General features: G+C 43.1%; 1 protein-coding gene across 4 annotated transcripts in view; it reads right to left on the bottom strand.

Moving 5' to 3' along the window:
• LOC142243250 (poly(rC)-binding protein 3-like) overlaps window positions 1-22,376 on the bottom strand; it is a 1,512,260-nt gene that overhangs the window by 530,405 nt on the left and 959,479 nt on the right. For all 4 annotated transcript variants that reach the window (XM_075314940.1, XM_075314939.1, XM_075314946.1 and 1 more), the window contains one exon: window positions 8,238-8,280. The gene's annotated coding sequence lies outside the window, so the exon portion shown is untranslated. The remainder of the gene's footprint in view (window positions 1-8,237; window positions 8,281-22,376) is intronic.

Raw genomic sequence — 22,376 nt, 5'->3', positions numbered from 1 at the left:
TGCTGGCACATGGTGCAACCAAAATAGGCAGGGGCTGGAAATTCCAGGAAGACAATGATTCTAAGCACCCATCCAATTTAGTAAAAAAATTGTTAGCAAAGAAAAATGTTCACCTGTTGCAATGGCCAAGCCAATCACCTGATTAAAACCCTATAGAGCACTTCTGAGATGAGTAAGGGTATGTGCGCACGTGTGCGTATTACATGCAGTTACGCTGCGTTCTGCACCGCAGCGTAACTGCATGCGTCCTGCGTCCCCTGCACAATCTATGGAGATGTTAGAACGCAGCGATTCGGCTACTTGCCGAATCGCTGCGTTCTAAGAAGTGACATGTCACTTCTTTTGTGCGTTCTGCATGCTGTCTATAGGGAGAGGCAGCATGCAGAGTGCACGAATCTGCCGGCACCATGCGCTTCAGAACGCAGCTTTTCAGCTGCGCTCTGAAGCGCACATTTTCGGTGCGGTGCAGAGTGCACACGTGCGCATATAGCCTAAGGGCGACGAGATGGGGTCCATAGCCATAGCAATAAAGATGAAATGTTTGCAGATTTGTAAATTAAATGGAGTAAGATCCCTCAAGATGTCTTGAATCCCCTAGTGGCTTCAATGACGAGTTGGTGTAGTGCAGAAATTAAAGCTTAGTGATAAACAAATCTGTGGATATTTGAGTTCACCAAACCAGCACTAAAAAAATAAATAAATTCACAGCAGAAGTTGACCCCAAACTTGACCCCGGACAACAAACTCCTCACATATCAATGGGGACAAGACGTTTTGAGCTGTAAAATGGCTGTAGTAAGCGCTAGGAGGCTACAAATGGAAGTTAAATAGTAGTAAGAGCACGATAGTTATACATACAGTGTTTCCTGGAGGATCACACTGCAGTCAGACATATTTCTGCACACGCTTATTAAGATTTATCAATATTCATTGCTTACCCTGCCCACCCTTTGTGCCAGTGTCTGTGATTGGTTGCAGACTGCTATACATGCCTCCCACCCTGTGTCCGCATCTTTGATTGGTTGCAGTCAGTTTTCTGAATGGTAGTGTAAAAAGAAAAAAATTAATAAATAAATAATTTTAAACAATGAAGTGGGCTCCCACCATATTTTGATAGCCAATGCAGGTAAAACAACATCTACAGACTGCACCACCCACCTGTGAGCTTACTGTGGCTGGATATCAAAATAGAGGGGAAACTGAGAGGGCGGTCTAGTCGGGGGAAATAACACCTTTGCGACTAGTCCCTGCGCTCATTTGCATATCATAAAGGATATTTAGAAATACTTTTTCTAAACATCTTTTTATGTGTGCTACTAGATACAGGGACAGTTAGGCATGGATTAGATATCTGCACCCAGATCTGCTCGTGGCTCTGGGTTCATTTTGCACCTGACAGGTTCCTTTAAGCTCCACATTGAGGTCTCTAGAATAAAAAAAAGGCACAAAACTGCATGAGTTCAGCGGCATCTTTAGATAAACAATGGGTGACATTTTCATGAAATCACATCCACTTTGTTTAGACAGTTAAATACAGCAGAATTTCTCTGCAAAAAATCAGCAGAAAAAAGCAACATTTACACTACATGTGAACACGGACTAAATGTCCATGAAAAGATGCAAAGTAGATGAGACGTCATGAAAAATTTCCACTCTGAGCGTCTAAAGACGCTGGTGAACTCTGCACTCTTGGTGCTTTTTTTCTCTGTATAGACCTTTGTGGAGCATGAAAAAATACAAGCTAAAAAATGATCTTGCAAAGTTTTTCTGTAGTATTAAAAAGCATTAAAAACCAGGATTCACCTGTGTATGTGTATCAAATATCATGGAAAAAGAGGCAGCAAACACACAATAATAAAAGAAGATTGTTATGGCGTTGCGTGGTGCAGACACCTTGAGAAAAAAACACAGCATTTACGCTCATTCCAATTTTTATTACTTTTTTATAGGTTTTATACAGAAAAATAATCAATCATGTCATGTTTTTATACCATGTTGTGCGAGTTGTTATGATTACAGGGTCACCAAATACTGTATATTCATGTTATTTGCTGTTTTGTGATGTTTATTATTTTTTTTTAAAAAAAGTACATTAAAAATAACATTGCTCCTTTTTATAATTTTTAGTAATTTTATTATAAGAAAAAACTGTTTTATTCTTCCTCTAGAATACAGGAACATAGAAATACACTGGTCTGTACAATGGATCTCTATGGCCAGTATAATCTGCCTGTAGAGTCAGAGGCTGCACTGCAGCATCAAGTATAGAAAAGTCACCTGTGGCTCAATAGCTAGGAATTCTGCTTAAGTGTTTGAGGGTTGTTGGTTTGAGTCCCAGGTAAGGATGAAAATTAAAACAAAATAAAGTTATATTTTTTCTTTTTTTTTCTTATTACTTTATAGTAGTTTTTTAGGAACAAAAAAACAGACTTTTTCTACACTTTCGTGCAGCTCTAATGCTATTTCCAAGGCCACTCATTCTCCTTCATACATATTCACTGCTTCCCATTGGCAGTCCCCGCGTCTCGGATCGGTTGCACTCAGACGCTCCCCCACTCTGTGTGACAATGTGTCTGACTGAAATTAATCCTAGGCACTGTGTGTACATCTCTATTGCTGTAAAAATAAATAAATTGGTGTAGGGTCACCCCATATGATACCCACGACAGATAAAGCATACGACTACAGGCTACAGCCCCCAGTGATGTACTTATCTTGGCTGTGTATCAAAATAAGAGGAACCACATGCAACTGTTTTTATTATTTAAATAATTAATTTTAAAAATGACATGTGGTCCCCCCAATTTTGATTTTCAGCCATGATAAAGCCAACAGCTGGGAGCTGGTATTCTCAAGCTGGGCCCCCAGCCTAAAAATGGCACCCTGCAACCACCCTTCCATTAGATGCGACAATCCAGGAACTTTACCCAGCTCATCTCAATTGCCCTGGTGTGGTGGCAGTTGGGGAAATCAAGGGTTAATATCAGCTCACACCTGCCACTAAGCCATATATTAGTAATGGGAGGATTCTATGAGACCCCTCATTACTATCTGTAAGTGAAAAGAAATAAACAAAACACGAAAAAATCCTTTGACAAGCTGGGGGGCTATGGGCGCTATCTGACTGCAACCAATTAGAAATGCTGGGACTGACAGTGGGCGAGGGAAGCAGTAAATATGTATGAATGATCGGCCCCAAAAGTACAGTGAGCGGTCTGGAAGCAGAGTTACAATGGAGACCAGTAAGTATAAGGTGCTTGCTTTATTCTTACTTTCTTTTTTCTTTGATTTTTTTTTTATTACAAAGGTGGCTGGTCCAGGATAGTTATACGGAATTCCCTAAGAACTCGGATGGTGCTCAGGTTCATTTGAACCTGCCTGGATCTGGACTTTTACACTCTGGGTCTGCCTATCACTATTCACTACCCATCTAATATATAAAGCTGAGTGTATATATGTATGTATGTATGTGTGTATATATGTGTGTATGTCCACTAAAGGAATCCGCACCGTCACATTTACAATCACAACATTTTGCACATACACCCCATGTGACTCAGGGAACATCATAGACTATGTTTTGACAGGAAAATTTAACCCCGCGCTTTACAGTTACTCTCCAAAAAATATGCCATTAAAGTAAATGGAGCTGCGAGCTATTAGGTTATGAATAGGAGCTGTGATTGGTTGCTATAGGAACAAAAAACATTCATAGTATAAGAAGCTTATGTGTGAGGTAATATGATGTCGGTGGGGAGACGGATCGAGAGAGACAGAGATAGAAAGAGACAGACAGACAGGGAAAGAGACAGACAGGGGCAGACAGAGACAGACAGGAAAAGAGACAGACAGAGAAACCGACAAAGAGACCGAGACAAGGAAAGAGACAGAGACAAGTAAAAAGACAGAGAAAGAGAAAGACGTTGAAAGAGACAGACGGGGAAAGAGACAGACGGGGAAAGAGACAGACGGGGAAAGAGACAGACGGGGAAAGAGACAGACGGGAAAGAGACAGACGGGGAAAGAGACAGACGGGGAAAGAGACAGACGGGGAAAGAGACAGAGATAAGTAAAGAGACAGAGATAAGTAAAGAGAAAGAGATAAGTAAAGAGACAGAGATAAGTAAAGAGACAGACAGGGAATGAGGCAGACGGGGAAAGAGACAAGGAAAGAGAGAGAGACAGATGGGGAAAGAGACAGACCTGAAACGAGACAGACGGGGAAAGAGACAGACGGGGAAAGAGATAGATGGAGATCGAGACAGACGGAGGACGAGACAGACCTGGAATGAGACAGACCTGGAATGAGACAGACCTGGAATGAGACAGACGGGGAAAGAAACAGACGGGGAAAGAAACAGACGGGGAAAGAAACAGACGGGGAAAGAAACAGACGGGGAAAGAAACAGACGGGGAAAGAGACAGACGGGGAAAGAGACAGACGGGGAAAGAGACAGACGGGGAAAGAGACAGACGGGGAAAGAGACAGACGGGGAAAGAGACAGACGGGGAAAGAGACAGACGGGGAAAGAGACAGACGGGGAAAGAGACAGACGGGGAAAGAGACAGACGGGGAAAGAGACAGACGGGGAAAGAGACAGACGGGGAAAGAGACAGACGGGGAAAGAGACAGACGGGGAACGAGACAGATGGGGAACGAGAAAGACGGGGAACGAGACAGACGGGGATAGAGACAAACGGGGAAGGAGACAGACCTGGAACGAGACAGACAGGGAAAGAGACTGACAGACAGAGAGAGAAAGACAGACAGACAGAGACTAGGAGAGAGACAGAAAGACAGTTATCCCGGGCAACGCCCGGGTACTACAGCTAGTCTATATGTATAATTGCCCTATTCTGTCTCTCTATCTGTCTGTCCAAGAAATGACGTCATATGCTGAAACCGCCTAAACCACGCCCACACAGCTCCAACAGACCAAACACCCACCACACACACCCACCCCTCACTCCACCCTCACCCAATCAGCAGCAGCCCTACATCACCCCCCACACACACCCACACCTTACTCTACCCACACCCAATCAGCAGCGACGACCGCTCAATTAGGACCTGCCCACTCGCCAAAACCCTGACGTCATGACGCAGCCGGCAGACAGGTACAAGGGACACCGCCATGGAAGGTCCCTACACCCGACGCGACGGAGCACAGTAAGGGCGTTTTCACACTTACATTGTGCGGCATCCGTCACAATGCGTTGTGTGACGCATGTGACGGATGCCTTGCAAATAGTGTGATAATAAAGGCAACGGATTCCTGTGAAATAATGCGTTGCATTAAGTTTTCTAGCCTCGTGAGAGAGAGCCCCCATCATCACCGCACACGCAGGCACTACCGCACTCATCATCACCGCACACCATGGCACTACTGCCCCTATCATCACCGCACACACTGGCACTACTGCCCCCATCATCACCGCATCATCATCACACACATCCAGGCACTACTGCACCCATCATCATCACACATATCCACAAATAGCGCACTCATCATCACCGCACACACCCCGGAACTACCGCTCCCATCATCGTTACACACATCTTGGCACTACTGCACCCATCATCACCACACACACCTCAGCACTACTGCCCCCATCATCACCGCACACACCTGGGCACTACTGCACCCATCATCACCGCACAAACCCCAGCACTACTGCACCCATCATCACCGCACACACCCCGGCACTACCGCACCCATCATCACTGCACACGCAGGCACTACCGCACCCATCATCACACACACAGGTATTACCTCAGTGACGTCCCCGCTGACAGTGCGACTCCCTTCAGCTGCTTCATGGAGCTCACAGTGAACGGCGGTGTTCTACTGCCGCTCCTGTCAGCTTCATGTAGCAGAGCTGGATGCGTTGTGGGACCTTGTGGATTACGCCAGACCTGGAGGGGTATTTGGGGATTTTAATAAAGTGGTGAAAGAGGGTATTTTTTTGTCTTTTATTCCAAATAAAGTATTTGTTCGGGTGTATGTGTTTAATTACTTTCACTTACAGCTTAGTCATGGAATATGTCTCATAGACGCCTGCCATGGTTAACCTAGGACTTAGTGGCAGCTATAGGCTGTCATTAACTCCTTATTACCTTGATTGCCACCGCACCAGGGCAATTCGGGATGAGCCGAGTAGAGTCCTGGGACAGTCGCATCTAATGGATACACATTACGCACATACAACGCAACACACATACAACACAATACAGACACACCGTGCAACACAAACACCGCCCTACACAGACACCCACATACCAGAATGGGGGCCATACAAGGATGGAGACTATACCCAGATGGGACACAGACCAGGATGTTGCATACACAAGGATCCTACCTATACCATGATGGGGGCACATACCAGGATGGCGGCAATCACAGGATGGGGCCACATACCAGGATGGGGCCACATCACAGCATCAGCCCAAATACTAGGATGGGGGCCATACCAGGATGTAGACTATACCAGGATGGGACACAGACCAGGATGCTGCCTGCCTACACCAGATGGCGCACACAGACCAGGATGGGGACACATATCAGGATGGTGGCTACACCACCATGGGGGAACATACCAGCATGGTGCCACACCATAGCATCAGCCCACATACCAGGCCAACCCACACATTCCAACGCCACAGCCTGCAACTCACTGCCGGCCACAGTGGAAAAGCGGTGCGGACGCCGCACAGGAATGAGCAGCCGGTGGACAGGTACAAGGGACACCTTAGGAAACATTCTGGATGGTGCCTATACCGGGAGGCTGCCTACACCAGATTATGTACACAGACCAGGATGGGGGCACATGTCAGGATGGTGGCTGCACCCCGATGGGGGCACATACCAGCATGGGGCCACATCAAAGCATCAGCCCACATACGAGGATGAGGGCCATACAAGGATGGAGACTATACCAGGATGGGACACAGACCAGGATGCTGCATAAACAAGGATCCTGCCTATACCACGATGGGGGCACATACTAGGATGGCGGCAATCACAGGATGGGACCACATGCTCCGTGACATTGCCCTGACCTGACTTCTTTACTTGACTCATTTACTTGATCATTCGCTACCACTGTCTATGTGGGTATCTTTCACAGATTACGACAAACAACATTTAACCTTCCAGCCTTACAAGGGCTCCTAAAAGAAAAAACGCAACCCAGCAACACAACAAACCAGCAGCAGGAAGAAGCCAACAACAACGTCACAAGAAACACAATGCTACAAAGGAAGACCAGACAACCACACGAGCACGAACATCACACACAACCTCAAGAAGAAGCCACACTACAACACAAGAACGCCTTACTAACCCTGGAAGCAGAATCTCAGACACAACAGCCAGAAGAAGAAAATCTTCCACAAACTAAGGACACATATTTTTCAATGATATTGCTAAATTACACAGTATACTGGTAATGCAGTTAGTTCCCAACAATATTTAGTTACATATAGTTACATCTTCATGTTAAACATTCACAGTTTTTAAACAATAAAATTTATCTTTGACAAAAAATATAGTGTCTTCCTTCCATTATTAGTCAAAAATCATACATTAACTACACAATAAATTCTAGAATACCCGATTCGTTAGAATCGGGCCACCATCTAGTAGATAATATACGTCTAGGCTGTCCATACTTTGCACTGGATGACTAGGAGGCCATTTGTTAGCCTAAAGTTGCCTTAGCAGCCTTCTGTGTCCTGCAATCAGATTACGAGGGTTGGAGAGGTGATGAAGTGAAGAGAGAAAGCACCCAAACTCTCACAACCATCTATACACCGCTGTTGGTATTGACAGCGGTACATAAAGTGCTAAATGGCCTTGAATGGTGCTAGCACTGATTTAAGCTGTTGCAGAAAGGTGTCAGCTATAAAATACAGCTGATACCCATTGCTGATAGGACCGACTCCTGAGCCAGCTAATCACTGCACTGTGCATGTACATTTATTTCTTGAACTCGCTTCCCACTGTGCCATACATGTGCAGCATATGTCTGTAAGTGAATAAAAGTATTTCAAAATTAAAACATTAAACATACCAGGTTGGAAACAAATGGAGCAGCGTCCTAATGACCCAAATTGCCACATCATTAAAATGTAGAAATTAATTATTTTAGAACTCAGTTTAGTTTATAATATAACTTACTTTTCTTGGAAAAACTTGGTGTAAAATGTTAGTTTTTCTTTTATTTAAATGACTTACCCTTGTATATTTTGTGAAGACTTCACCTCTGTAAGGCTGAAATCTGTAGAATGAACATAAGATATTCACTATTAGTATATAAGTAAGAGACCAAGAAAATTCGTATAATCAAAATATACTGACAATAATGTAATAAATTAGAAATAACCATTGCTCTCCCTATAAACCTATTCACTGCTTTTTGTTTAAAATACACCAGCAATGACATCTTACTGACAAGTGACTACTGCAGCCAATCACTACCAACAGCTGTCACATGTACCTTACTAGCAGCAAAATGGTATTCACTGATGGACTATACAAATGAAGAGAATGCCATGTGCAGTTTAAGAGCCAAAATGTTGCTCCATATGGGGAAATAAAAATTGTTTTTTTACATCACAAGACCCTGCATTCTTTTTTTTAATTCTTTATACATGAAATACTTGAAATACTAGATCTATAAGAAGTCTATGTGGCACCCCAGTGGTCCGGTTGCCACAGTAACATTGCCCTCCTCACAGGGGGTGATGCTATGCCTGGAGGCAAGAGGGGGGGTCTCCCATGGTAGGTACACTAGCACTCAACACTTCCTACTCCAGACCAGAAGGGGGAGCTCGAAAACCCGGTTTGAGGGGAGCTTTCCTATGCATTCTGACCTGGAGGAGGAGTTAAGAAAACACACACAAGTGAAAGTAACAGATTAGAACAAGTCAGGAGTGGGGAGAAGACAGTTGCTGAGAAGAGAGCTGCGACAAAGCTCCCTCAAGGCCGAGCTCAGACAACAGGGCAACGGAGCCCTAGGCTGTGTGGGTACTAAAGTCCCACCAGCAGAATCCGAAGGGCAGGAGACTACAGGTCTTCTGGCCCACAGAATGCCCAGGACACAGCTGCATACTAGAGCCAGGAGCCGTGGTAGAAGAAATGGCACCAGTAAAGCACTCGCGCTGTCTGCCATATGGGTGAGAACCAGAACCAACATAAGGAAGAGGGTCTCAGCATAGCTTCAAGCCGCAGGGACCCACACATTACAACGCAAGCAAGAAGGCCTACAACCCACCTGGCTAGGTGGATGCCCTCAATTGCTTCCCGGCTAACCGGACCTTCGTTACCTGCTGGACCAGTCTCCCATGCCTGTACCATCAACTACCAAGTAAAAGGTAAAGGAAACTATGGCCCTTGTGTTGTCCAGTTATGTCCTCAGTCCTGCACCCCAATGTTAAGTCTCTCCATCAATCATCCACTACTACCCCTCTCTGCCCTGGGGCCCAGCTATGCCTGTGGAGAGATATAGTAACCAAGCTGCGTCACCATCTGCCTAACTTGCGACATACCACAGGTGGCATCACGAACTACCATCCCCATCATCATCCCTACTTGTACTGACAACGCCGGGGTCACGTAGCCGGGACTTGCTACCGCAGCATCCCGGAAAAGGAACCGCGGCCCGGTAACAAGTAACCCTTATGCTAAGGTGCGGGCGTGTCATCTACACGCTCTTGTTAATATCCCAGGATTTTGTTTTATAAAAAAAATCATACTAAGGAGATCTTTTCCCCCTTTAATAACACCCATTAGCTGGAAAAATGCATTGAGAAAATAAATAAAAAGCTATTGCCCATAAATAGCTTACACAGCCAAGGGATCACATTAGTGAAAGTTATCAGTCAGGAGAAGGGTTCACAAAACGTTCCTAGGCGATAGATATACCATAGATCACTGTGAAGGCAGTCATAATGGATTAACTTAAATTTAACACAACAGTTATATTAAATAGAACTGGACATGCGTCAAATATTGCTGAAAAGACTAAAAGAAAATCAGTCTGCGAGGCTGCCGACAGGCCTACAGAAGCATTGAAGGACTTGCAGGAATTTCGGAAAAGTACTGGTTGGGACAGTACTCTCCTGTATTCTTCTTTTATATTCTGGCCTGCGGAAGATAGAAGTCTTTTATTTAAAAAAAACTCATCAAAGTCCAACTATGTTTCGCAAAAACTTACATCAAGTCTGTCAAAGCATGTGGAAAAATGTGTTATGGTCTAATGAGAAGAAAGTTGAACTTTTTGTCCATAATTTCAAAAGGAATGTTTAACACAAACCCAAGACAGCACATCACCAAAAGAATACCGCTTCCAGAGTGAAGCATGGTTGAGGCAGCATTATTATTTGGATCTCTTGTTCTACAGTTAGAAGTGGAGCTTTAGTCAAGCAAAAGGAAATTATGAACAGTTCAACATCAGTTAAATTTGCCTCAAAACCTTCAGGTCTCTACTAAAAAACTGAAGATTTTGAGAAATTTCGCCTTTCAGCATTTAGCGGGTGATATACCGTATTTTTCGCTTTAAAAGACGCACCTGATTATAAGACGCACCCCCAAATTTGGTGAAGGAAAAGTGAATTTTTAATCTGGATATGGCCCCCTTATATTGAATATAGCCCCCTTGAGCTGGCACACGTTCCCCTGTGCTGCCCAAGACCCCCTGTGTTAGATATCGCCCCCATAGTGCTGCCCATGGCCCTTATATAGATCGCACAAATCCCCCTGTTAGATATCGCCCCCATAGTGCTGCCCATGGCCCCTATATAGATTGCACAAGTCCCCCTGTGTTAGATATCGCCCCCATAGTGCTGCCCTTGGCCCCTATATAGATTGCACAAGTCCCCCTGTGTTAGATATCGCCCCCATAGTGCTGCCCATGGCCCTTATATAGATCGCACAAGTCCCCCTGTGTTAGATATCGCCCCCATGGTGCTGCCCATGGGCCCTATAGATCGCACAAGTCTCCCTGTGTTAGATATCGCCCCCATGGTGCTGCCCATGGCCCCTATATAGATCACACAGGCAAATGAATCAAACCATAGATGCCCATAAATTTTGTGATATGTATTAATCAATAATGTCACAGGGAAATAGTATTGAACATGCTTACTGAAATTTAAGTAATAGTTTGTACAGAAGCCTTTTTTGGTGATGCCAGCTTTAAGATGCCTCCTGTTTGGTGAAACTAGTTATATGCATTGTGATTTTGGTCCATTCTTCCACACAAACATTCTACAAATCCTAAATCCATGGGCTCCTTCTATGAACTCTGAGCTTTAGTTCCTTCCATAAATTTCTATTGGATTCAGGTCATGTGATTGGCTGGGCCATTCTAGCAGGTTTATCTTCTTTCTCTGAAACCAATTGAGAGTTTAATTGGCAGTGTGTTTGGGAACATTGTATTGATGAAATGTCCATCCTTGTTTCATCTACAATATCTTGGTAGATGGCAGTAGATTTTTTTAAAGAATGTCAGTGTACATTTGTCCATTCATCCTTCCTTCAATTATATGAAGTTTGTCAGTGCGATATGATGAAAAAAAAATAGACTTACCAGTCTCCAAACTTTACTGTTGTATGGAGTTTTTGGGGTGATATGCAGTGCCTTTTGGCCTCCAAATAGGGTGTGTATTATGGCATCCAAATAGTTCAATTTTGTTAAATCTGAACAGAGTATATATTTCCAGTATTTTATAGACTTGTCTAAATGTTGTTGTTTAAACACGATTGAACATCCTTTTTTGTTCAGCAATGGAATTTTGAGTGGTGAGCATGCAGACATGGAGGGTGAGTGAAATACATTATTATTTTCTTTAAAACAATTTGTACCTGCTATTCTCAGCCTTGTCAGTAGCTCTCAACACGTGTTCTTGGCTCTTGGAAAAGTCTTCTGATAATTCTTTTCACTCCTCTGTCTGAAATCTTTCGGGAAGCACCTGGTCATGGCTAGTTTATTCTGAAATTATATTCTTTCCAATTATGAATCATGGCCCAACGGTGCTCACTGGAACCTTCAGTAGTTTAGAATTTCTTCTGTAACCAATGCCATAGATATGTTTTGCAACAATAAGGTTACAAAGGTCTTGAGAGAGTGCACTGGTTTTACCCATCATGAGATGTTTCTTGTGTGGCACAATGGTAATGTGACACCTTTTTGGAGGTCATCATTTACACCTCCTGATTTTTATTTTCACTAAGTGGCAGGGTTGATGACTTTCCATCACTTTTTGCACTTCTCTTTCTTCATGTGTTCAATACTTTTTCCCTGTGTCATTTCTCATTATTACAGATAACTTAATTTATGGACATTTATGGTTTAATTTATTGTTTCTGCTTCTATGGATTGGATGGATTGTTACTGAAATTTGGTGAGAAATTCGGGTTAAGAAATATATTTACTTAGAAAATTGGTGACATTTTGAATACTTATATCACTCACTGTATATACAATATTGAATTTTCTAGGTAAAAATTTGCCTTTTAATCTACTAGTTTTGCAGTCAAGTGGTTAAACATATTCATATTTTTTCTCTTTTCCCTTTGAGTACTCAACTCAGCAAACTCTCGTAATCAAATTTCTTGTTGTGGGGGACACACAATGATATAGCCACTATGCGACAGCACAGGAAAGGTAAGTACATTGGAGAAGAGGAAGCGTATTGATATGGGGCAATATGTGTTAAATGTCTACTGTCGTTTAGTATTTCTCACTAAGTTCTTTAATAGTGATACCCTACTGGTTTGTACAATACTAAGCAGCTGTACGCTCCATAAGATGAATGGGTGGGAACATTTCTTCAAATGTTTCCATGCTCCAGTCTATGTTGAACTCTAGTGACACAGAGCGGCTGGGGAAAACCAGGCTTTCTTCTCTCACTTAGTTCTTCAGCAGAGATACCTCCCAGTAATAAAATATTAACACCACCACACAGATTATCTTCAACATCAATTTTTTTCAACAGTCATCAACATTTTTATAACCCTTCTTTTTAAATTATCCGCTTCTAAACATCTTTTTTTCTAGCATAAAAATTATTGACAAAACTACTTCTGGTATCCATTCCTTCGTGGTCCTCTGTGATAGGGGACATATTACATTCTCAGCTAGAACCTCTTGCTTACACACACTTATATATATATATATATATATATACAGTATATATATATATATATAAGTGTGTGTAAGCAAGAGGTAATATATATATATTACTCTTCTATTATATATAATTTCATGCCCATACATAGTTTTTTAGTTTTTCACTATGGTTAGATATCTTGTCTTGTGTTCTTTTTTTTCCCCACACTTTCCCTGAGGTAAACCAAAGTTTTTTATTTAATTTTCCTGTTCCTATTCAGAACATACAACACTGGCTAAATAGAACTCATGGTCCCTATATCTAATCACAGCACGGCACAATTTCTAGTGGCACTTTACGCCAAGACACCACACAACTCCCATTGACTAATAACTGAGATAAAAGATCAAATGCAAAAAAAAGACAAGAACATTTTTTATTCTTCTTTTTGTTTGTTTCCCCCCAAAATTTTTCTCTCAAATAATATTTTATCTGTTTTGCCTTCAGACCATTTCTTCACCTTGAAATTAGATTTTTTATTGTTTTCACGCATGTAACAAATAGTTAATTTCAACACTAGCTGAAACAATTTTTGACACCTCATGTACTCTAGTTGGCGCGCTTTTTTTCAAATCCAAACGACATAAGGTCTGCTGTACTGCATGTTTGCTATTATGGTTTATCTTGATGAAGAGTCAAATAGGTCTTGAAACGCACAGATAATAAACTATACAGTCTTCTAAAAAATCCCATTGGACTCATCACACCTTTTTATTTCTTTTTTACGGCAGTGCAGAGGAACCACATTACACTCCATTAAGCTGTTAGCACTGCAGCACTGCCTTGGTGACACAGCAACAGTCTATGGTGAAACTAATTTTTCTAGGTATCAAACAGCACACTGTCGCTGAGTTGTTCAAAGGTATAATAGACCAGAGAGAACTGTGACTCTTTCCACTTAATCTGCAAGCAGGCATGGTTGTGTGTGATAATAGCACAGCCTGGTGATGATTTTGAAGCTTTGCAAGCTCGTACATGTACCATGCTTGGCCGAAGTGCTCAACTTAGTGGTTTAGCACTTTCTGAAAACCTAGCCAGATTTGCCTGAACTGCGTGTAGAGGTACAACCAGGGGTGGGATTGTGTTAAAATAGCAGCTGGTTCCCCGAACCAGGAAGATCCCAGAGCCGCGATCCGGTTCTCTCGCCGGGAGGCAAGCGGACAATTGCCCCTTGGACTGCTCTCCCAGCTGCTTTATTGGGTTGGCCACCTGCATCACAATATCATTATAACACACATGGCCTCGCACAGTGAATTGCACGTGGCCGTGTCTCCTGTACTGTGATGTGGCCGGGCACACTGACACATTACAGGCGCAGACAGTGCTGACTGGCCACATAGTACAGGAGACACGGCCACGCACAGTTCACGGTGTACATCCATGTATGTTATAATTGCTTCCTGCAGTGCGCGCTGCCTCCGTCCAGCCGAGGAGCATCCAGCAAGTGTTGTGGCTACATCCTAGTGGCTAGAAGGAGCTGCATGGGTAGTGGGCGTGACTGGCTTTGTTAGTGGGCGTGGTCATGTTTCCTCCCATCAACTATAATCATACAGGCTTCCCCCTCTCCCCCTGCATCCCCCCGCATCCCTTCATTTGGGGGTCTTACCTCAGATACCTGCTAATATTATAAATAACTCCAGGACCACGTGGAGTCTCTTTCAGGCATCAGCTATGTTGGCTGAGGCCCCGGCCCTTTTGATCACATGGGAATGATATCATCTTTTAGCCTGTGGGATTTAGCATCAAACAAACACAAATACATGTGTATATAGGATTGTGTCTGTCTATGTGTATGATTATATGTATGTGAATATTTTCAAATAGGTATACGCTTCTATGTGACTATATCTGTGTATATCTGTGTATTTGTCTTTGAATATGGCCGTACACTGTGTGTAGGTGTCTCTGTGTATATGTATGTGTATCCGGCTGTACGCTGTGTATATGTATGTGTATACGGCTGTACGCTGCGTGTAGGTGTCTATATGCATGTTATATAGATGTATGCTGTGTGTATATGTGTATATGTATGTGTATACAGCTGTATGCTGTGTGTAGGTGTCTGTGTGTATATGTATGTGTATACGGCTGTACGTTGTGTATAGGTGTGTGTGTATGTGTATACGGCTGAACGCTGTGTATGTGTATATGGCTGTGTGTAGGTGTCTGTGTATATGTATATGGCTGTACGCTGTGTGTACATGTCTGTGTGTATATGTATGTGTATACGGCTGTATGCTTTGTGTAGGTGTCTATATGTATGTTATACAGCTGTACGCTGCGTGCATATATGTATATGTATGTGTATACGGCTGAACGCTGTGTGTAAGTGTCTATATGTATGTTATACAGCTGTACGCTCTGTGTACGTGTGTATATGCATGTGTATACGACTGTACGCTGTGTGAAGGTATCTATATGTATGTTATACAGCTGTACGCTGTGTGTATGTGTGTATATGTATGTGTATACGGATGTACGCTGTGTGTAGGTGTCTGTGTGTATATGTATGTGTATACGGCTGTACACTAGGTGTAAGTGTCTATATGTATGTTATATAGCTGTACACTGTGTAGGTGTGTATATGTATGTGTATCTGGCAGTATGCTGTGTGTAGGTGTCTGTGTGTATATGTATGTGTATACGGCTGTACGCTGTGTATAGGTGTGTATGTGTATACAGCTGAACGCTGCATGTATTTGTGTGTATGTACGTGTACACCGCTGTATGCTGTGTGTATGTGTATACGGCTGTACGCTGTGTGTAGATGTCTGTGTATATGTATGTGTATATGTCTGTATACTGTGTGTGTATGTCCATGCCGTGTGGGAGTACATGTTTGTATATGTGTTCACATCTCTGCACTGTATGTTTACATGTCCATGTTTCTAGAGTTGTGTATGTTTGTAAGATGCCTGTATGTAAGGCTCTGTGCCCACCATCAGTGTTCACAGCGGTTTTGATTTAAAGTGTTTTCGCTGAGTTTTACAGTACAAGCACAGTCGATGGGATTTCTAGAAATCCTATGCCCAGTGTATGTGTACAGCTCACAGCGAAAACTGACCTGTGGTGGGGCTTCCCGAGCTCTGGCATGTCAATTTATTGCTGTGTAGCCACAAGTGTCTCCATAGAGAGAACAGAATAGAGAGACCACAACGACCCGAACCCTGACTGTGGGCACAGGCCGCTGTGATAACTGTGGAGATTACTCACGGCCCCGCAGGAGAGGATACCATGTCCAGACCGTGGGCATGTAATCTGAGTGCATTGTGGTATATGTATATCTTTAAGGCACAACACTAAATCTATACGGGTGAGTGCCCACCATCAGGTGTTTTCATAGTCTGGACGCAGTGTGCTTTCTCTAGTGGAGATGCTAGTCTCCTGGGTGGGAGATCACGCTGTCCGTGCACACCATCAGAGTGACTGTCAGCAGATTTTCGCTGTGTTCTCCCGTCCAGAGCACTAGCATCGCTGTTAGAATAAATTGACATGCTGAGGATAGGAAAGCAGCACCACAGGTCAGTTTATGGCGCGTCTAAAAGAAGCCCAGGGGGTCGGAGATTTCTATAAATTCATCTACTGTGCCTGTGCTGTACAGCACAGCATTTTGGACACAGTGAAAATACTCTGAGTCCAAAACCTTCCTGACACTGATCGTGGGTATGCAGCCCTAAGGGCTCACTCACATATGTGTTAAGGAATTTCATTTGTCTTTCCATGTTTATGAAAAGAAGTGAAATTAACCCCTGCACTGTGACGTAGCTATGTCACCACCTTATGGGCTCCTTCATGTGTCTGTGTATCTGGTACATGTTGTATGCGTTTTTTTCACTGTTACCACACGTACCCATTATAACTTATGGTGTGGCTTGTGGAGATACGGGGGTCAGTGGGTGCTTTTGTCCGCTGGCCCGGCCGCCTTTAGAAAGATAGTATGAACAAGGGCTCATCCCAACTGAACGCCCGACCTCCTTAACCGTGGGCGGAACACTACTCAGACAACACAGGGTGAGAGAATCACAATATTAACACTTTATTGGATCCCCAAACAATTAACGGCATATGGCACATAACCAGCAAAACCACAGAATATAACCGGCAACAGTTTCTCACCATTCCACTGGCTCACCAGGGATTTAGAATGTCCATGCCTCAGAGCTTCCAGGGCTACTTACTCCAAACCAGCAGCACCCCGCTTTTGGTGGGCACCCACCAAGAATGGAATAACGCCAGATTTAGGAAGCTGGCTGAGGACTGCAAAGTCTGTAGTCCGGTGACTGTATTGTCCCAAGCTGGATTTCTTCCTTAGGTAGTCCTTGATATCTCAGCCGAATCCTTGCATTCGATGCTGAAGTCCATGTAGTGTTATAATCCAGGTTCAGCTATGGCTTGCCAATCGGATCCGCAGGTCCTAGCTTGGTATCATGTAGCAAGAGTCTACCTGAGCAATGGACAGTCCTCCTTATACTCCTGAGCTCTCCATTCAGACCATTGGGGTCTTCACGATTGGTGGATATGACTGGGCTCTTATTGGCTAGATTTCAAGCCGCATATAAAATATCTCTATTAGTAATGGTCTCTGACAGTAACAAGGGAGACAGCCCAGCCACATCACATCCAACAAAACAATGGAGGTTCACACAATTGATTTGTCTGGGTATCTGATCCTCTCTGGTCAAGGTAATTACATGAGTCAATAAGAACTTTAATACTAGACTCAATGAAACAAAACAATGAGGGCTTATCCCCCGTTTATAAACAAAATATCTTCATGTCCGGCTGAATGTTAAGAAACTTTAACCCTTGCTAGGAACTGACAAAGTCCATGTCGTCACACTGCTCACATGTCCGTGTGTTTACACAGACCGTGTGTGATACCTACGGAGACATCTGTTTTTTTTCCAGCAGCACAGATGACAAGGGCCAATAGAAGTCTATTGGGCCATGAAAAACATGGCATCAGTGTACAGCCCGTGTGCCATCCGTGTTCCGTACGAGTTTAACATTGAAAATATAGGAGAAGCTTTGTAATTCTTGTACATGTAGTTAGCTGGGTTATGGTACTGTATCTATGTAGTAAGTATGGTTTTGCTCCTACAGCTACATAGCTCAGGTACAGTACCATATTTAAGCAGTAAGCTTAGTTCTGGTACTATGCAGTACCAGTACTATGTCTTTGAAGTAAGCTTGTTCTGTTCCCGTAGTTATGTAGGTGGCTTGGTTCTGTTGCTGTTTCTATGTAATAGACTGAGTAAGTACGATTTTGTTCCTGTATGGATACAGTAAGCTTCGTTCTGTTCCCATAGCTATATAGCAAGCTCGGTTTTATTCCTGTATCTCTGTAGTAAGCTCAGTTCTGCTCCAATTTCTCTGCAGTAAGTTTGGTTCTGCTCCCATATCTCTGTAGTAAGCTTGGTTCTGCTCCCATATCTCTGTACTAAGCTCAGTTCTGCTCCCATATCTTTGTAGTAAGCTTGGTTCTGATTTCGTATCTCTGTAGTAAGCTCAGTTGTGCTCCCATATCTCTGTACTAAGCTCCGTTCTTCTCCCATATCTCTGCAGTAAGCTCAGTTCTGCTCCCATATCTCTGTAGTAAGCTCGGTTCTGCTCCCTTATGTCTGTAGTAAGCTCGATTCTGTTCCCATATCTCTGTAGTAAGCTCCTTTCAGTTCCTATATCTCTGTAGTCATCTTTGTTTTGTTGCAGTATTTATGTAAGCAGTAAGCGCGGTTCTGTTCCAAATTATATATGTACCAGTCTGTTCATAAAGCCTATTACCACTGCTGCTTTAATGCAGCTGCAAGAGATAAATAGACCAAAGGTGGGCCGCCGCAACTTTAGGGCCACTGCCTTATGATTGCCCCCCAAGCTAAAATGTGCCAGCCAGCCCCTGGCCGCAGCCCATGCACAGTCTGCTCTGTGGCATCTGCGCTCTTCACTCACTCATCTCTGCAAACAGCGCGGCTGTAATGGCAGAGATCAGTGAGGAGCAGTGCGGGTGGTAACTTGACATTTCTCGGGGACTGGGAGGAGCTATTGGCTGCAAGAGGGACGTGCTGTGACAGTGATACCCACCAGTGCTAACTTCTCAAACAGCAGGTTTACAGTGGAAATACATGCAGCTTTCACACACGGGTCAGGAGAGTCGCCATCCAGAACATGAAGTATTCCAATGTCGCTCCAATTTTTAACAGCTGTCAGACTGCACCCTTATTCATATATGTTTGATGAATGGGTGTGGCTTGAAATGGGTGTGGCTTAAAATGGGTGTGGTTTTAAAAATGGGTAGGACTTCCCTACACACAAATATAGAACCTGCTGTTAAAAATTTGAATCCCACCCCTGGGTACAACGTGTGTGTGCCTCATTTATGTCCTCATGCATTTTGGCCAACACTTATAATTGGTTGTTCACCCTTCTCAAACCACGTTATAAAGGAAAACTTTCAATCTCTCCTTTCTGAGGTGGAGGGGGCTAGTAAAATGGGGCAGTACCAGAAGGCCCTAGTTGAACCAATAGTTAAAAAAATTCCCATCCAATACTGCTGGCAGTAGAGGTCATAGTGCCTTTGGCAACCAAGGAGGAGAGATGAGGGAGACACACACCAAGTCCAACAGAGGCAGGGGAATATTATCAAATGTCTTTGACAGTTTCAATAGATCCTCCTAGTGCAAAGGCGCTAATGCATGGGGTAGTCTAACGAGGGAAAAGATTTTGAAGATTGTGAAGGTGCACCTAGACAACTGTATTAGTGTCCTCCATAATTCCTTTGTGGTGTACAAGTATTGGGTATCCAAGCTGGAAACATGGCTTGAACTCTTTGCCCTGGAAGTGCTGGCCTGCCCTGTTGCTAGTGTTTGTCTGAGCTTGGTTTTTAGTACAGTTGGGGGCATAATAACTGATCAACTGAAAATGCAAAAAGGCTGTCTATTCTCACTCTGAGCAATGCCTAGATTAGACCCAAGATCTCAACACTAGCAGATGACAGCAGCGGAATATAAAGCCAAATCAAATGTTCCTTTATTCTACTGTATTCCCATGCACATCTTCCCACTTCAAGAAAGGGTATATAGTTAATGGGTTTTTTTCTCTAGTCCTCCTTCTTCTCCATTATATCAACAGGTTCAGCATGCTGCTGTCGGTCCAAATTTTTTGAGGGGCAGCAGCCTGCCATAACTCTTAATTTTTAGAGGGACAACAGGCAGCGCTCAATCAATCTTTACAGGTCCAGCAGCTGTACTCAATTTTTAGAGAGCCAGCAGCAGGCCCTCACTCAACTGGTGAAACTTTGAGGAATCAACCAAGATGATGAGCAACTATCACGCCATAATCAGGATAGTCATCCCCCTTCTGTGTCTACTCAAATGCTTTCTGCTCACAATTAAAGACTAAGCTTTGCATCTGGACCTTGTGGAGATGGACAAAGTACACAGGGTGATACGTGCTTGCATAACCTGACTACTTGCCTTGGAAATATTTACGTTTTAACTTGTGAACTCTGAGGCTTTCTGCAATCTCATGGCGGTGGCCATCTTGCAGAATTCGGTCCCCAGCAGCCAGTATATTTCCTGTTGTGCCGTCCCCTCTTTACACCTGCACATGTCCCATAGCACCACACATGCCCTGACCAATGCAGTTAGGTTGCAGCAGCAGTATAAATATAGAAGAACTGTAAAGCCATATACCCTGACTACGTGCATCTAATCCAAAACTATCAATCTTTCAGTAGCTATCCCTACACTGACAGCAGCTAATAGTAATATTAATAGTGAAAAGAATAGACATAGGTGTGAAAAGCACATTTAATTTTTGGTAGCAGAAGCAAGGTCTGTAAGGCTAGAATCCCTGCCTACAGGCCTGTAATACACTATCCCTTGTCAATCAGCTTGCTCTACACTAAATGCAGCTAATAGCGGTATTATTAGAGAATAGAATATATTTTTTATGTAGCAGTAGCAAGGTCTATAAGGCTAGAATCCCTGCCTATTTGCCTCTAATACACTATCCCTTCTCCTGCAGCTTGTTCTACACGAAATACAGCTAAGAACACTATTATTAGAGAATAAAATAGATTTTCTACGGCATTACCTTGATTGGCAAGCAATCCCCGTATGTTTAGGAGCTTTAAAAAAGCCGCAAAATATGCAGGGCAGTGACTTGAGCATGGCGCTCGGGTACTTGGATACTCGATCAACTATTGGGCGTCTCCAGCACTCAATGCTCTATCGAGTATCGTGCAGTGCAGAGAAGACTTGCCCATCCCTACATACACATCTTCTGTACAAGGGTCTACTTTACATTCATGCAATAATTTTAAAAAGCTTTTGAGAACATTCAAAATATTCGGGGTCAACTCTACTACTATGCCTTCACCTTATTAATAAATGACGACTACTGATCAGCCTTTGCTATTATAGCCAAAAAGTGTTCTTTCTGCTTTCCTTCTTCATAATATCTTTGTTTTTGGTAAAATTTTCATTATCTGCCTTATCTAACATATGTTCAGTTAGTTAGTAGTCAATATCCTTTAATATTATTTTATGACATTATGTAACTACCTCTACATACTTTAGTTTCGCCATGTAGACTTCTTTCTTGAGTTCTTGCTCTAAAAGTCTAGAGAAGTTTTTATTCTTGTTTACTTTTTTAATTAGGATTCTTATCAAATATTTCTTTATTGCATCTCAAGGACTACCCCAAATTGACCATCCAACTTTTTTTCAAAAGTAAAAATTACTTTTAAATGCTTTTGGTAACAATGGCCCAACTGAAGAAACGAGTTGCTGCCATCAATTTATAAAGGAGTTAAAGTAACGCTGATTACGTACCTAGCATGGGCAGGTGGTGAGCCTCTGCACATGCACGAGTATTTCCTGTGTCTATGTTATTGAGAATAGCAAGGTAACGCAGGTTACTTATGTAGCATGGACATAGAATTAGCCTTTGCGCATGCACAAGTGTTTCTGTGTACTTTTGATTAAGAATAGTGGAGTAATGCTGATCGTCTACACAATATGGGTGGCTGGTTAGCACTCTGTGCATGCGCGAGCATTCCTGTGTCCATACAAATACAGGAAATAGGAACTGGAAGTGAAGCAGTGTCAGGGCTTTAAAACGCACATGTGCGCTCTCTGAGTAAATGAATGCCATGAGAATTGATTACCGCTTGTGCTGGGGAGGAATGGTCTGATGAACAATC

This window comes from Anomaloglossus baeobatrachus, chromosome 6 (genome assembly GCF_048569485.1).
Source record: "Anomaloglossus baeobatrachus isolate aAnoBae1 chromosome 6, aAnoBae1.hap1, whole genome shotgun sequence".
In the NCBI taxonomy this organism is placed as follows: Eukaryota; Metazoa; Chordata; class Amphibia; order Anura; family Aromobatidae; genus Anomaloglossus; species Anomaloglossus baeobatrachus.
The sequence above is the reverse complement of the archived record's forward strand: the minus strand, read 5'-3'. Positions and strand labels throughout refer to the sequence as shown.